Source organism: Meles meles, chromosome 14 (assembly GCF_922984935.1).
Source record: "Meles meles chromosome 14, mMelMel3.1 paternal haplotype, whole genome shotgun sequence".
NCBI classification, from domain to species: Eukaryota; Metazoa; Chordata; class Mammalia; order Carnivora; family Mustelidae; genus Meles; species Meles meles.
In genome coordinates this window covers 77,069,748-77,083,910 of record NC_060079.1, presented here as the reverse complement: position 1 = coordinate 77,083,910, position 14,163 = coordinate 77,069,748, and the positions used below count along the sequence as shown (strand labels likewise).

Here is a 14,163-nt window from a genome sequence, read left to right as displayed (position 1 = left end):
AATTGCACAATAGGCTCATTATAAGACAGTGCAAAATAAAAACCTGAACTCACCAGTTAAAGAAAAGACAGCCAAAACCGTGCTGTAAAATGTTAATGCACGAAAGATGAAAGTGAAAATCCTTTCCGTAGAATGTCTTGGTTAGTCAGTTGGGATCAGTAGTAATTGGATAATTGAAAGGATAAATTAATGAAAAAAGCAGTAAAACAGGGCAATTATTAAAAATGATATACATGTGCCTTAAACATTTCACTTTATATTAATGCTCATTCACCAGTTACTTTGAGCCCCATGGGGTTTCTTTGATTATGGTTGAACTGATTTGAGTTCTTGTAGAAATCACACCCATGATCTCTGATTTCTAATTTTGGTGTCTTTAAGTGGAGCAGAACTTGAAGGATGGAAGCAATCTGAGTGCAGGATCTTTCTTGATTTTCATGACATTTTCTTTTAATCTTTTATGGTACGAAAACACCCATATTCAAAGGAATATTTTTAGCCATTTGCCTTTATCAAGTTTTTTCAAATCATTCAATCTATTTTTTTCCCTCAGAAATAGCAACTCTTTCTGTTGCAATTATGCTTGTGATTTCAAAAATATTTAGATCACATAATGAAAATAACAAGTACAACTTGTGTAAATGAGATTGGGGGCATGTGTGGGTAAGAGCAGACCACCACTGCAGGGCCAGTCTGTGAGGGCATCCTGGCCACTTAGGCAGCTTCCCTCACCATCTTCCGAAAGCAGAAGAGATAAAAACATAGTTGGTTCAGTTGAATTACTCCGATCTGTAGACATCAGTTAAAATAGGAGGAGAGACTTTTATTTTTAATTTTTAAGAAAGCTTATTTTGGAATAATTTTGGATTTACCGAAGAGTCGTGAAGATCATACAGGGATTTCCCACAGACCCTAACAACCAGTTTTCCCTTCTTAACATCTCATTATTGTGGTACATTTGTGACAATCAATGAACTGATATTGATACATTATTATTAATATGAGTCCATATTTTATTAGGGTTTCTTTAGTTTTTAACCTAATGTTCTTTTTCTTTCCTGGAATCCCATCCAGGATACCACATTACATTTGCCAATCATGTCTCCTTCTCTACACTGTAGCTTCTCTACACTGTGACTGTTTTTGCAGACTTGTTTTTGATGGTCTTAACAGTTTTGAGGAGCACTGGTCACGTGTTTTGTACAGCCCACCTCAACGTGAGTTCGTCTGATGTTTTCCTCAGGTATAGCTTAGGATTATGGGTTTTGGGGAGGAAGTTCCCAAAGAAGTAACCAAAAGTACTGTGTTCATCACACTGTATGAAATGTACTCAATACTATCAATATGACTTGAATGCCGTTGATACTGACCTTCAGCCCGTGGTCCAGGTGGTAGTCAGACTCCTCTGCTGCCTCTGTGTGGTTTCTATATACAGCTAGTTTACTACACTGAAATGGGAATATGTGCAGGAAATTCTTTCCATCACATTCTCTTCACGATAGAGTTAGACACTTTGGCCTCTCCATGAAGATTTTGTGAGTAGCTGAAAGAAACACAATGTCATCCCAGCACTCCTACTGATTTTGGTTTTGCTGTCTTGTTTCGCGTTTTTTGAGCATTAGGCTCTCACTGAATGAGACACAGGTCCGAGGCTGTCTTTGGCTGTGGTTTGGAAGGAAAATGGAGCGCCACGGTTGTACAATTGCGTTTCTGCAGTTGAATGCTTCAGGATTCCTAGCTTGAGATGAAATCTACCATTCCTTAGTTCAGTTTTGCTTTGTTCTGTGTTAGTATTCTATGGCAATTAAACATTTTTCCTGCTGCTCTTGCATGCATTTAACAAGAGTGTACTTGAGAATTACCTTGTAGCATATCGGTGGATGACCAGGCCCATTAAGCATTGGTAAGTCCACTGCCTTATTCACAGACTACACCTAAGACGAAAAGGAATTCCAGTATGGTGTAGGGAGAGTTTTTGTGCCACCAACCTAAGCTGCAAACCACAACAGCTCATCTCTCATACTTCACAGAAGTTGTATAAAACCTGAGAAACAATCTTTTAATAAGGAATCAGACTCCTACACTATGTCAATCTATTGGAAACATTTTAATATAGAACACAAAGAGATCTCTAAAACTCAGAGACCATCTGTTGCCTTTGTGGGCCTGGAGATATCATGAGGATATGACACAGACTTCCTTTTACTAAAATTTCTGTGATGAGAATGTGAAAACTTTTCATTTCAGAATTGAAATTCACTTACCTTACTTAAACAATAATGATTTCCTAACCCTTAAAAAATAACAGAAAGAGTGGTCCTGGAAGTTTAAACTCAGACCTGCACTGTCAATAGGAAGATAAGGTTGACGCCCATTCTTTCAATATTTTCTCTTCTATAGCCCCCAAGGACTTTATTTTTCAACCCTGTCTTGGCTGAATATGGAACTTATGCATCTGTCTCCCTCAAATCTGCATCAGAGTGACAATTTCAGTGTGAGCTTGACTTTAAGCAGCTGAACAAGTCAATAGTTTACTGCCCATTCAGGCATTATTTTTCTGTTCTTATGTTGTCTTGGTTCTCTGCGCATTGCTAGGATGTTTGTGACCACCAATATGGTGATGTGGAACAACATTTGGGGACAAGCAGCATGGCACTGTGAAAACACCTTTGGATGGGAAATCCTATAGCCTGCGTTTTTCGGCTCTCTCTGGCACTACCACCCTGGGCAAGATCCTAACCTTTGACTCCTAGTTTTCTGGGGGTTGCTGGGGGGTGTTGATGAGGAGACAATTATAGCTGCCTTGCTTCTGCCCTCAGAAAGGTCTTTTCAGGATCCAGTGCATGGTACTCGTGCAAATAAAACGGATTACAAACCACAGAGGGCTGGACAGTCAAAGGAAAAGAAAGAGTGGATGTCTGCATAGGGGCAAGGAAAAGTCTACAGAAATCCTTTCCACCTACACCAGAGCCTATACCACAATGCAGGGTGTGGTGAAGATTCCTGCTATTAAAAAAAGTGAATCGGAAGGACAGACGAAGAGAGTGAATTTGTCGATACTGTTGAGGACATCTCCATGCCCACAGCTTAGATTACAAATGTACTTCAGCAGCATCAGAGTCCCTGAGAAGTACAATTAGTTGTGTCACCAAAGCCTGATGACAATCATCATGATGATTAGGAATGTACTGTACAAAATGAAAGCTGGATAACGTGATTTTTAGGATTCTTTCTGGTTTTGAAATTCTACGGATGGTCAATTTAAAAGAACCAAACCAATTACTTGAATTAAAGTAATCCATAGACCGGTGGGGAGAGAAACAAATAAAAATGGATACATTAATATACTTTGAATAATTGATATTATTAATATTAATTGATTTTAATAATTGAATCATAAGTAATCACATTTAAAAAGTTCTACTTTCAAGATGAGAACAGGAACAAAGAGCTTCCTGTGTACCGGTGGTGGCCCTAAGTGCCACCCTAACTTATCAGTCCCCACCGTAGCCTTAGCAGGACAAGGGAACTGAGGCACAGAGGGAAAAATGAGGTCACATGGTTGGATTTGGGGAGCCAGGACTTGGACAAAGGCAGTCAAACTATAAATATGAAACAAAAAATATGTTGGGGTGGGGGTGCCTGGTGGCTCAGTCAGTTAAGCAACTATATTCGGCTCAGGTCATGATCCCAGGGTCCTGGGATGGAGCCCCACACCGGCTCCCTGCTCAGCGGGGAGCCTGCTTCCCCCTCTGCCTGCATCTCCTTCTGCCTCTGTTCTCTCTGCTCCTGCTCGCTCGCTCTCACTCTATCTTAAAGATAAATAAAAATCTTTTAAAGAAAGGTATGTTGGGACGATATCACTAATTGATTCAAGGAAAACAAATAGATGTTTGAACAGCTAGGAAAACAGTGGAAACAAAAAGGGGAGTGGCTAGCACAGACTGACAGCCCGCTACCAGTAACTGTTCAACTACTCAAACACGAATAGGAAGTGCATTTGATCATATTAAGCAGATATGCTTTCTCATTGGCTCCAGCACTTTCGCTGTGCCAGATTGCTCATAGATGAATGCCATTGGGTTTTGACTAAAGAAACCACTGGTGTTGTGAGTACATAAAAATTGCTATGTTCCATTTGTTAATAATTTTTTCTTGTGTTTGCGGATGTTGTGTTTATTTATTTTTTTTTTTCAGATTTCAGGTTTCTACTTCTACATTTCTCTCCCTGAATACTCACGAGAAATTGCTGTACCTATGACAGGTTGCACGATCTTTTCCCCCCTCTGTGCGCTCGATTTGTGTATTATTGTATCATATGACATTTTGAATCAAGTGCTGCTAGTACCAAGCTGTTATCAGCAGCTGATGCCAAAAATATTCATTATAACACTTCTCAGCATGCAAGTGAGAGCACTTCAGATCACAGAGACAGAATTTCCAGCCATTGTGCTTTTCTTTTTTGCATATTATAAGCAAAAAGAATGCAAAACAAAAGGAGGTTTATTAGAAAATAATGCCTTGGGAAAATGTTGTAAAACACACAGTTCATGAATTTATGAATGTCGTGTGAGATTCAGCACTGTGTTAACGATACCCCCTCCAAGGCCTTGTCCTCCTTCTTTTACCTGGTTCCAAATGCTTTTTTTCAAGGGGCATCTTTCTTGGGTGTTTGATTTCACTTGGGGCAAACTATTTACCCATCTGGAAGTAAGCAGTACCCTCAGGAGAAAACCGTGAAATGAGCTGCATACCTCCATTTGCCTTTGTATGGTGTCTTCATGTGAATAGGCCAGTCAGGGCGACTGCTGTTCTTGTGGTAGCAACAAGGGAGATGGGAGGCATGGAAGGCTTTCCTCTCTAAAGGAGGACAATTAAAAAAACAAATTCAATAAGTAAATTTTGTCATTTCCTAATATTAAGAGTGCTGAGCCTGCATCCATCAACAAATTTCTTCTACATTAATTCATTCTACAAAGTGGACACCCAGACCGGGTAGCCAACTGACACGACGCCAAAAAATGTCACAGCAGAGAAGAGGGAGCCTTTCAGTAGCACTTTTGAACACCCGCCCTCTCACCTGCACTGTCTTCTGGAGGAAGAAACATGGAGCTTGGGTTTGGGGATGGAAAAGTGGGACTGGCGGAAACAGACTCTTTTTCTACTGCCTGATACACTGGAGGTTAATAACCTTGCCTCCATTCTTCAGTGACTCTGGAAAGACCATAAGCAAAGGGTTGAAACAGGGCAAATGTCATTTTCATCTCAGCCGGAGGATACATACCAAGTGCCCCTGAAATCTGCAGTTCCTGCTCAAAGTGCTGTGACCTCAGTCTCCTGGAGAGGGGGCAAAGTCACACTGGTCCACCAAAGAAATCAGGGCTATTGCTGTGGTCTACAGCATTGCAAAGAGAGGCCAGAACCCCCCATTGGCTCTCCGTGTGGTCTTCCATTTTACCTGCCATTATCCATTGTCTCAGTTGACTCCGTATTTTTAAAGTGTGTTCATATAAAGATGTTTCTTATCCTGCTGAGTCTCAAGCCATTGCTGTAGGTGCCGTGTTTTCTCCTGTCTGATGTATGTTTGGCTAGCTTTTGAGTTGGAAATCACAACGTCTTACCCAAGCCTTGAAGGAAAGCTAAGAATTCAAGTTTATTGAGTACGTAGCATGTAGTTGACATGATAGTAAATATTCTTTATATGGAAGCCCAGAACAAGCTGATGTGTTCATCTTTTTCAAAAATAAGAATCTAATCTTATCTGTGGAAGTGGTTTAGGATACTGATCTCACATTTTCCTGTTACATTTGAAATTCTGGAAGATAATAACGTGAAAGATTTACCCTCGAGAAGAACAATACATTTGAATCTTCTGCTTTGAAAAGACATAGAGATTTCCATATTTATTTTGCTCTGGAGTATATATTAGGAAATGTTTGGCAGGTAAAATTTGACTTCTTTTAAACTCCATGAGTTGTTGTTAGTTCATTTAAATTCATGAAAAACAGAACTTTTATTAACAACAACACAGCCCCACAAAATTTAGGATGCCATGAGTGGCATATCACCAAGCCATTTTCCAAAACCTATCGGCAAATTTCCGATTTGCCGAAAAAAGACTTAAGAGAGGGAAGGCTGGTTTAGGATTGACCACCAATTCCTGTTAACTGAACAAATGCCAGCCAGGGGGACAGGCTTGCCCTGGCTCTGCTCAGCTGGTCTCTGCAGCCGTTGGGGTTGGGTGACCCGGGGTCACAAGCAAGACTGGCTCTAAATCAAATAACTGTAGAGTCAGCTTTAACGTGCTGACTCATTGCAGTGACTCCCAAGCAGCTCTTTCAAGCACCTCCAAGCTGTGTACAGCAAAGGCTGAGTGGGCGAGCATGTGGGGTGGCCTGGGTCCTACACTGCCGGTTGTTGTGCTCGAAACCAGAGTGCGGGGGGGACAGCTCAAGAACCTGTTCAGTCCTTCCAGGTACACTGTAGCCTCCAGCTTCTGAGCTCCGTCTTTCTTGCCAGCCTCACTCTTAGGATCCCATTTTTTTCACATTAGATTCTTAAAATTTTGGCCTCAGTTTTTCCAGTACAGCTTGATGTCACGTGGAGCTCCTTAGCTTGGTGGTTGATGATTAACTGGTTCTAGAAAGTTTTATTTATCAATCCATCTATTTCAATTTGTATTTATGTATTTATGTATTTTAGTGAACAGATAACAGATTCCTGAGACAGGAGAGAAATAAGCTCCTCTAGGCTTCTCTTAGCACCACTGGGCAATCTTTTCCGCTTTTTTCTCCCCAGCGTTCTGAACATGCCAGCAAGCTCCTTTCTGTGTTCACTGAGAGCTCTGACTATGGTTCCTCTGCTCTGAAGATAGGATCAAGTCCAGTGCATAAAATGCCCTGAAATGTGTAAATTCCAAAAGAAGAAAATGCTTAGTTTTAACTTTTAAATGATAGTTCACATAGGCATGAAGGAAATTCATAAGGTTATTTTGAGTTAGTGAGTCGGTAGTTTCAACAGTTTGCAGCTGAAAAGTTAGAGTCTGTATCAGTTACCCTTTTTAGCAAGAACATCTTTTTACTGCTTTTAGAATCATACCCTAGGAACCATGCAGCTTACTAAAAAATAATATTGCTCAATTTCCACCCTCTTTGTTTGGATTTTTAAAAATTTATAAGTGCTCGCTTCAGCCACACGTGTACTAACATTGGAACGATACAGAGAAGATTTGCATGGCCCCTCCACGAGGATGAGGCATACAATTTTTATGTGAAAGTGACACAAAGTGAAAAAGAATGATGTCGTTTTCTAAAATGATATTGGTTATATAACTTCTGTTTGATTTCAGCAACACTGTTATGTTCCACTAAGGGATAGTTACAAACTGTATGATTTGCATGGGTCCATTGAGCAGTTGTCACAGACAGGGTGGCTCTCGGCTGCTGCCTAGTCCGGGCAAGGGCTAGTGGGGGCTAAAACAACTGTGGGGGCTAAAACAGCGATGTGATGTGAACGGAGGATCAGGAGGGACAAGGCAGTAAAACTGCTAGGGAAGGGTGACGTGGCCTTGGACCTCACTCAGGGCTGTACCCTATTACTCACTCCAGACAGAAGTTCAAGGCTACAGCCAAGTCTTGCATATGCAGAGAAACACGATGCCACACTGAGGCTGGATTCAGGCACAACACTAGAATTTGGTGGAAAAATTGGTAGTTGGCACCAGAACAAAGTTGATCAGGTCCAGAGAACCAAAGGCGAGCTGTTCCTCTGAACTTCAGGGGTTGGGGACTCCTGCGTCCAGAGGCTGGGATGGCAGGGGAGCGGCTGTGGCAGTTTTAGCACCGAGCAATGTGACTGACCTTGGCACTTACTGGTACTACAGGAGGAGAGGAAAACTGACCGATTCAGAGTCGAGAGAAAATGCTGAAAGTTACAGACATTTAAAAAATGAGGGGGTGCCTGGGTGGCTCAGTGGGTTAAAGCCTCTGCCTTCTGCTCAGGTCATGATCTCAGGGTCCTGGGATCGAGCCCTGCATTGGGCTCTCTGCTCAGCGGGAAGCCTGCTTCCTCCTCTCTCTCTTTCTCCCTGCCTCTCTGCCTACTTATGATTTCTCTCTGTCAAATAAATAAAAATATTAAAAAAAATAAATAAAAAATGAGAAAAGACACCACCTGTTCAGATACAAGAAATGATAGAAACATATTTTACTCCATAAACTTAGCACAGTGCTTATTACTGTGCTATGAGGTGACTATTTAAAATTTATGAGAATAATACTTTTCTTCTGAGGGATTCAAAGTACTTTTGATTTTCTAAATGTTACTATGGAATAGTGAAAAAAAAAACAAGAAAGTGAATTATCTTGGTCTGGATTTAAAATTCTTACGAAGTTCTATCAGTTTGAATTCAGCTTTGAACTTCGAATCAGTTTTCTTCTTAATTATTGAGAATGTGAGGCTACATGAGATAAGACTATCCTAATTACGGCAGATTGTTGCCTGACTTTGCAACAGGTGGTAGTTCGCAGGCTTACATGAACACAGACCACTTTCTCAGTCTTTCCTGATCATGATTGAAAGAAATTAATATAAAATACAATTATTGTTTCAGAGTGGTATGGGTATAAAACAAATGTTGGAGTAACAGAGAAGGGCCTTTGAATTTTTAGATTCATAGACAGATTCAACTTCAAAGACTACTTTATCCTTTGATACGAATGTTTTTTTTTTTATCACCCGTCCTCAAAAGATTTTAGTTCACTTGTGTAACTTCAAAAGATTCTCATTTATTCACTGATCAAACAATTATTGAGTGCCTACGGTGTGCCACGCATTGTGTCTGATGCTTGACATAGAGGATGATGAAAGGGGGGCACCTGGGGGAATCAGTCAAGTGAGCGTCTGCCTTCTGCTTAGGTGGTCATCTCAGGGTTCTGGGATTGCGCCCGCCATCGAGCTCCCTGCTCAATGGGAGTCTGCCTCTCCCTCTGCTCCTCCCCTTGCTCTTGCTTTCTCTCTCTCTTTCTCTCTCAAATAAATAAAATCTTTAAAGAAAAAGATGATTAGAGAGAGTTTCTAGCATGCTCAAGTAGTGGAGAAACGTGGAAGTCCAGCGATTATTCTCCCAAACGATTATTCTCCCAAAGATAAAATTTTTAGGGGCAAGTGGTTTAATGGAGAAGTAAAAGATGAATATTTTATGCATAGTAACAATAATTTTATCAGTTTCTCATCTTTAAAATTCTATTTGGTGTCTTTTAATGTCATCTTGACTATTTATGTTAAAAGCAAAAGCTTTTAATTTTTAAAATTAATTTTTAAAATTAAACATTCAGAATTCGAAATTTGATTTGACATTAGACTAAGATATTTTCTGATTATAGAGATATAAATTGTTATGTGATCTGCCCTACAATTCTCATCTGAAATCTAAATAAATACAAGTAAAAAATATTTGGGGAGGAGAAGGGGGAAAAAAGGACATGGCATGAGTAGAAATGTTTTCACCAAGAATTACCAAACAGTTTGCACGTCTACCTTTTAAATAGTTCCTGTGCAACAGATTTGTTCACTGTGATTATATCCCAAATAATGTCATAAACTAAGGTGGCTTGGAGATCGAGGCCCAGTGACATTAAATTTCACGTGCGTAGTGTAATGCCAGGCAGAGCACCTGCAAACACGCAGCATACATACGCAACATTTTCAGAAGGTCAGAACACGCCCAGAAGATATTTATGCCCGGGACTTGGTAGCCTTGAATTACAAGGCTTCTTCCTAACTGCTATCACTATTCAAACTCCAATTTATGAATTGTTGTCAACTGTGTATTAGAGGTAGGAAAGACTGACTAGGAACAAAACATATGCCTTATACCTTCACCGGGCATGAGGGAAGGAAGAACATGTTTGTCTTCTTTAGAAATGAATCCCAGGGGTTGTTCATAGCATGGCTTCTGTGGAATTACGCGAAGTACTTTAGGCATTTTATATTATTTAAATATTATCAATTTAAAATAACAAATACTAGGTTATAATCATAATCTTTTATTGTTAATTCTACAGTCTCTAACTCAACAGTAAAGTAATTAATCAATAAAGATTTATTGAGCACTTCTTGTGGACCACAAATGAATAGGTTGGTGGTTTAAAAAGTAAAGTAACACATAAGTTATGGCTTTCATTGAGACATTCATTTAACAAATATCCATTAGGCATTTTGTACAAGCGACCCACTATAGTGAGCATTATGAGTGATACAGGGAAGTGATTGTACATGGTCTCTGACCACAGAAAATTGCCAGGCGAGATGCTCATGCAGAAAAACAAAATGTTTCAATGAAATATATGACTGTGGAATATGCAGATAATAAATACTCTGGCTGTTTCAACCTTTAAAAGGAAAAGCGGGATTTTATGGAAAGGAGCGACTTGATCCATTCCTGTGTGATGGGGACACTTTGGGGAGCAGGGAATTTCTTTCAAGGAGTATAGAGGAGCAGCGGTGGGGAGAACGGAATGAGCAGAGGTAGTGTTGGGAAGGAAATGCTCATTATACATTCAGAAGAGAGGACGTAGACACATTTGGTTACAGCAATCCGTGACTGTCTAGGATCCTTGGTCCTTTCAATTAAAACATCCACAGGTGGGGTTACTAAGCGCCACCTATAAGGTTGGAGCCTGCCCTGAAGAGTGAGGCCAATTTTGCCCTCAGTCAGAGAATGTTCTCAGAATCTCTAACCCGTGCTTCGGAGACATAGTTGTGTTTTTTTCTTTTTCTTTTTCTTTTTCTTTTCCCTTCTGCTCCTGCAGAATAGAGAAAAATTCTGGGCAAAGATTGTATGTTATTAATTCAGTAACTTTCCAAATTTTTCAGAAATCAAGTTTATTATTGATCTGATATAAGTAGCGATGAGCATTTTCCCCATCAATCATAAGCTTGCCCTGCTTCTAGAAATACATGTATGTAAATCATTCCGGGATACTTTTTAGACTTTTTTAATCATCTCCAGAAAAACAGTTTCCGTGAATATATTTCATATAGCACACACATGCACAAATCTGGGAATTCTTTTTTTTTTTTTTAAGATTTTATTTATTTATTTGACAAACAGAGATCACAAGCAGGCAGAGAGGCAGGCAGAGAGAGAGGAAGGGAAGCAGGACCCCCGCCGAGCAGAGAGCCCGAGGCGGGCTCGATCCCAGGACCCTGGGATCATGACCTGAGCTGAAGGCAGAGGCTCTTACCCACTGAGCCACCCAGGCACCCCAAATCTGGGAATTCTTTTTTTTTTTAAGATTTTATTTATTTATTTGAGAGACAGAGATCACAAGTAGGCAGAGAGGCAGGCAGAGAGAGAGAGGTGAAAGTAGGCTCCCCGAGGAGAGGAGAGCCCAACGCAGGGCTCCATCCCAGTACCCTGGGACCATGACCTGAGCCCAAGGGAGAGGCTTTAATCCACTGCGCCACCCAGGCACCCCAAATCTGGGAATTCTTAATGAAGTAGTGAAACAGCCCTTGAAGCAACATTCATTATCAAAAGAATTGTTCGAATCGGGGTACCAGGAACATGCATCAAATCACCAAAGGGACAATTACAGGGTCATGAATATTATCCTTTGCTCTATGAAAAATTTTCTCTGGCATCAGGAGGGTATACAAGTTTGTAGCTATAATTTCTAAATGAATATACATGTTCAGTTAATGGTCCTCCAAAATTTCTTTTATGCCTCTGGTGACTTTTCTTTGCCTTTGTGCAAAACATGTAACATACGCCGTTCAGACAAAGTGGTGAGACCAGTACACATGCACACACACAGAATGAGAGCACTAAAGATCTGTAAACATTGTTTGCAATAAGCAATGATTATGTTAATTATCTAGAGTCTTTTGTACTCATAATTAGTAAGAAATATCTTAAAATTTTTGAAGGATTGTTTACATTGTTAAAACCATGAATAAAAAATTTTTTTTTTTTTTTTTTTTTTATGTTCCAATAAAACTTTAATTCAAAAACAAAACAAAACAAAACAAAAAACAATAGGCTGTGGGCCAAATTTGGTACACAGATCCTAACTTGCAAATTCTTTTCTGGGTTAAGCAGAGACGGGTCGACAGATGCTTGCCCCACTGTGCTTGTTATCTTTTTAAAGATTTTTTTATTTATTAATTTTGACAGAGAGAGATCACAAGTAGGCAGAGAGGCAGGCAGAGAGAGTGAGAGGGAAGCAGGCTCCCTTCAGTGCAGAGAGCCCAACGTGGGACTCGATCCCAGGACCCTGAGATCATGACCTGAGCCGAAGGCAGCGGCCTAAACCACTGAGCCACCCAGGCGCCCTTGCTATCTTTTTAAAAGAGCAGTGAGGATAACTTAACCCACATAATTCAAAATTTTTTTAAATGAATAAGCATTTGTATTTGAAATCTCCATTGAAATGCTTTAACTTTATGTTTCTATTATTTTATAGTTGATGCATACACTCAAATGGGGTCCTGGTTACTTATAATAAATTTGTAGTGGCATTTAATTTAAAAAAATTCATGTTGAAATTAATATAGCAAGTTCACTTTTGCATACTCCAGAGCAGAAACATATCTTACGGAGCATCCAATCTAATTCTTTTTTTTAGTGAGGGATTTAAATGACGGGTAGTTGCACTGTTTATTTCCTGGTGTTTATATTATGCCAAGGTTGAACTTCAGACAAAGTATAATTTGCTAATGAGTTTTTTCTTAGGACTTTGCCATGTTTATCCTCATTATGTTTTTCATTTATCCGGAAACACTTAATCATTCCTTTAGTCCACAAATTTTATTGAGGACTTATTTCCTGTAGACTTCATGGAGGCAGTCTTAGGAAGTTTTATGGTTGTTCTTTGTAAAACAGTTAAGATCTGGAGACCCTTGGGGCGCCTGGGTGGCTCAGTCATTAAGGTCTGCCTTTGGCTCAGGTCATGATCCCTGATTCCTGGGATGGAGCCCTCCATCAAGTTCTCTGATCAGCAGGGAGTCTGCTTCTCCTTCTGCAACTCCCCCTGCTTGTGTTCCCTCTCTCGCTGTCTCTCTCTCTGTCAAATAAATAAATAACATCTTAAAAAAAAATGTGGAGACCCTCAAGTGGTCTACCTGAAATACACTAGTGTGTGTGCAAGAGCTGTTTACTAGAGTCTGAGACCATGCTGGAGGTTTCAGCTTATGTTAGAGTCCTGCTCTCTCAGTGGGAAAGGAAAAATCACAAATGGACTCCAGTATTTCCTGAAATCCCAGAGCCAGTACTGTGTCTACAACATCCCTTTACACTTCAGTGTTGTTCTTGTCATAGAAACAATATTTTTAAAGATCATCTAGTGAGGGACACCTGGGTGGCTCAGTGGGTTAAGCCTCTGCCTTCAGCTCAGGTCATGATCCCAGAGTCCTGGGATCAAGACCTGCATCAGGCTCTCTGCTCAGCGGGGAGCCTGCTTCCCCCTCTCTCTCTCCCTGCCTCTCCGCCTACTTGTGATCAATCTCTCTGTCAAATAAATAAATCTTAAAAAAAAAAGATCATCTAGTGATACCTGCTTTTAGCTTGTGAAAAAGTATCAGCAATTATTGACTACGTACTGCCTTCTAGTACATTATATGCATTATTCCGTTTAAACCCCACAATAATACTGCACTGTGCATATTATATCTTCATTTTACAGTGGAAAATTGAGACAGGGAAGGGTTAATTGGTCCAGCCAAGGTCACATTGCTGGTGAGTGGCAGTCTTGAATTTAAGGATTAGAAAATGAAATAAATTACTTAGTATCACTTAATATCCTCCCTATGAACATATACATGAGAAAAAAGTAATTTCAATAGCATCTTCTCAGTGTAGAATGATTGAGGTGGATAATGAGTTCCCAGAAAATATGTCAATGTAAATTTTTGAAAATTCGAGAATGGTAAGAATCTACAATAAATCTGAAGGATATGGAAAAATAAAAATTATGACAAAGCACTGTTTTTCACTGTGAACTTTTGGATAATGCTAGTAAAGCAGTTCCTTATAGTTTGCTAAATATATCCCCCATAATCTCATTGATGTTCGTCAGGTCTTTAAGCCAACATGTCCCCAAACAGGTTCTATAGATATTGTAGCAGAAATTACTAGTTCTTTTCCTCTGTCTGTTCTCCTCT

The 14,163-nt window shown here is 39.9% G+C and overlaps 1 protein-coding gene and 1 pseudogene across 1 annotated transcript in view; both read left to right on the top strand.

The window, feature by feature from the left end:
- FGF14 (fibroblast growth factor 14) overlaps positions 1-14,163 on the top strand; it is a 620,592-nt gene that overhangs the window by 103,567 nt on the left and 502,862 nt on the right. The window lies entirely within an intron of this gene.
- Positions 7,178-7,269, top strand: LOC123925377 (annotated as a pseudogene).